The sequence below is a fragment of the Ictidomys tridecemlineatus genome, unplaced genomic scaffold (genome assembly GCF_052094955.1).
Source record: "Ictidomys tridecemlineatus isolate mIctTri1 unplaced genomic scaffold, mIctTri1.hap1 Scaffold_4288, whole genome shotgun sequence".
NCBI classification, from domain to species: domain Eukaryota; kingdom Metazoa; phylum Chordata; class Mammalia; order Rodentia; family Sciuridae; genus Ictidomys; species Ictidomys tridecemlineatus.
In genome coordinates this window covers 2,941-5,880 of record NW_027522775.1, presented here as the reverse complement: position 1 = coordinate 5,880, position 2,940 = coordinate 2,941, and positions in this window count along the sequence as shown.

The following is a 2,940-nucleotide window of genomic DNA, read 5'->3' as shown; positions in this document are numbered from 1 at the left end:
AGGGGTGAAGAAGGATCTTACAGATAGCAGAAGTTAGAGACTGAGGTGCAGAGGGACCTTTGCAGGATCAGAGGTTTGAGACTGGGGTGCAGTAGGATCATTGCAGAGAGCAGAGGTTAAAGACTGGGGTGCAGAAGGATCATTCCAGAAAGCAGAGTTTGGAAACTTGCGTACAGAAGGCCTGCATAAGAGAGCAGATTTGAAGACTGGCATGCAGAAGGCCTGTTACAGAGAGGAGAGTTTGGAGACTGGGGTGCAGAAGGACTGGTACAGAGAGCAGATTTTGAAGCAAGGGTTGCTTAAGAATCTTACAGAGAGCAGAGGTTGGAGACTAAGGTGCAGGTGGACTGTTACAGAGAACAGTGGTTGGAGACTGGGGTGCCGAAGGATCGTGGAGAGTAGAGGTTTCAGACTGAGGTGCAGAAGTACTGTTACAGAGAGCAGAGGTTGGAGATTAAGGTATAGAAGGACTGTTACGGAGAGCAGAGTTTAAAGACTGAGGTACATAAAGAGTGTTACAGAAAGCAGAGGTTGGAAATTGGGGTGCAGAAGGACCGTTACAGAGAGCAGAGGTTAGAGACTATGGTATAGAAGGACTGTTACAGAGATAAGAGGTGGGAGACTTGGTTACAGAAGGACTGTTACAGAAAGCACAGGTTGGAGACTGAGGTGAAAAAGGATAGACACAGAAAGCAGAGCTTGAAGACAGGGGTGCAGAAGGATCTTACAGAGAGCAGAAGTTAGAGACTGAGATGCAGAAGGACTGTTGCAGAGATCAGAGGTTGGAGACTGGGGTGCAGTAGAATCATTGCAGAGAGCAGAGGCTGGAGATTGGGATGCAGAAGGATCATTGCAGAGAGCAGAGTTTGGAGACTGGGGTGCAGAAAGCCTGGTACAGAGAGTAGAGTATGGAGACGTGCGTGCAGACAGCCTGTTACAGAGAGGAGAGGTTGGAGACTGGGGTGCAGAAGGACTGTTATAGAGACCAGAGTTCGGAGACTGCGTTGCTTAAAGATATCATAGAGAGCAGAGGTTAGAGACTGATGTGCAGGTGTACTGTTACAGAGAGCAGTGGTTGGAGACTGGGGTGCAGAAAGATCATGCAGAGAGCAGATGTTTCAGACTGAGGTGCAGAAGCACTATTACAGGGAGCAGAGGTTGGAGACTGAGGTGTAGAAGGACTGTTACAGAGAACAGAGTTTGGAGACTGAGGTGTAGAAGGACTGTTACAGGAAGCAGAGGTTGGAAATGGGCGTGCAGAAGGACCATTAAAGAGAGCAGATTTTGGAGACTGCGGTTTAGGACTGTTACCGAGACCAGAGGTTGGAGACTGGGATGCAGAAGGACTCATACAGAGAGCACAAGTTGGAGACTGAGGTGCAAACGGATGGATACAGAAAACAGAGGTTGGAGACTGGGGTTCAGACAGCCTGATACAGAAAGCAGAGTTTGGAGACAGGGGTATAGAAGAACCGAAACAGAGAGCAGAGGTTGGACACTGCGGTACAGAAGGACTGTTACAGAGAGCAGATCTCGGAGACTGGGGAGCAAAAAGACTATTGCAGAGAGAATAGGTTGGAGAATGAGGTGCAGAAACACTGTTACAGAGAGCAGAGTTTAGAGACTGGGCTGCAGAAAGACTGTTACAGAGACCAGAGTTTGGAGACTGGGGTGCAGAAGGACTGTTACAGAGAGCAGAGGTTGGAGAATGGGGTTCAGATGGATCTTACAGAGAGCAGAGTTTGGAGACTGGTGTGCAAAACGACTGTTGAAGAGAGCAGATGTTGGAGACTGATGTGGAGAAAAATCATTGCAGAGAGAAGAGGTTGGAGACTGGGGTGCAAAAGGCCTGTTACACAGAGCAGAGGTTGGAGACTGCGTTGCAGAAGTCATATTACAGAGAGCAAAGGTTGGAGACTATTGTGCAGATGGACTGTTACAGAGTGCAAAGTTTAAATTCTGGGTTGCAGAAGGATCAGAGGGCAGAATTTGGAGACTGAGGTGCAGAAGGACTGTTACAGAGAGAAAAAGTAGGAGACTGGGGTGCAGAAGGGTCGTTGCAGAGAGTAGAGTTTTCAGACTGAGGTGAAGAAGTACTGTTGCAGAGAGCAGGTGTTGGTAACTAGCGTCCAGAAGGACTGTTGTAGAAAGCAGAGCTTGGATACTGGGGTGCAGAAGGACTGTTACAGAGAGCAGAGTTTGGAGTCTCGGGTTCAGAAGGACAGTTTCAGAGAGCAGAGTTTAAATACAGGGGTGCAGAAGGATCTTACAGAGAGCAGAATTTGGAGACTGAGATGCAGAAGGTCTATTTCAGAGATCAGAGTTTGGAGACTGAGGTTCAGAAGGACTCTCACAGAGAGCAGAGTTTGGAAACTTGGGTACAGAAGGACTGATACAGAAAACAGCGATTGGAGTCTGGGGTGCAGAAAGACCGTTACAGAGAGCAGAGGTTAGATACTGCAGTACAGGAGGACTGTTACAGAGAGCAGTGGTTGAAGACTGGAGTGCAGAAGTACTGTAGCAGAGAGCAGATTTTGGTAACTAGGGTACAGAAGGACTGTTGCAGAGAGCAGAGTTTGGAGACTGGGCTGCAGAATGACTCTTACGGATAGCAGAGTTTGGAGTCTGGGGTGCAGAATGATTTTACAGAGAGCAGAATTTGAAGACTGAGGTGCAGAAGGACTGTTGCAGAGATCAGAAGTTGGAGTGTGGGGTGCAGTACGATCATTGCAGACAGCAAGTTTGGAGACTGGGGTTCAGAAGGATCGTTGCAGAGAGCAGAGTATGGAGAGTAGGGTGAAGAAGGCCTGCTATAGAGAGCAGAGTTTCGAGACTGGAGTGCACAAGGCCTGTTAAAGACAGGAGAGGTTGGAGACTGGGGTGCAGAAAAACTGTTACAGAGAGCAGAGTTTGGAGACTGGTTGGTTGAAGGAACTTACA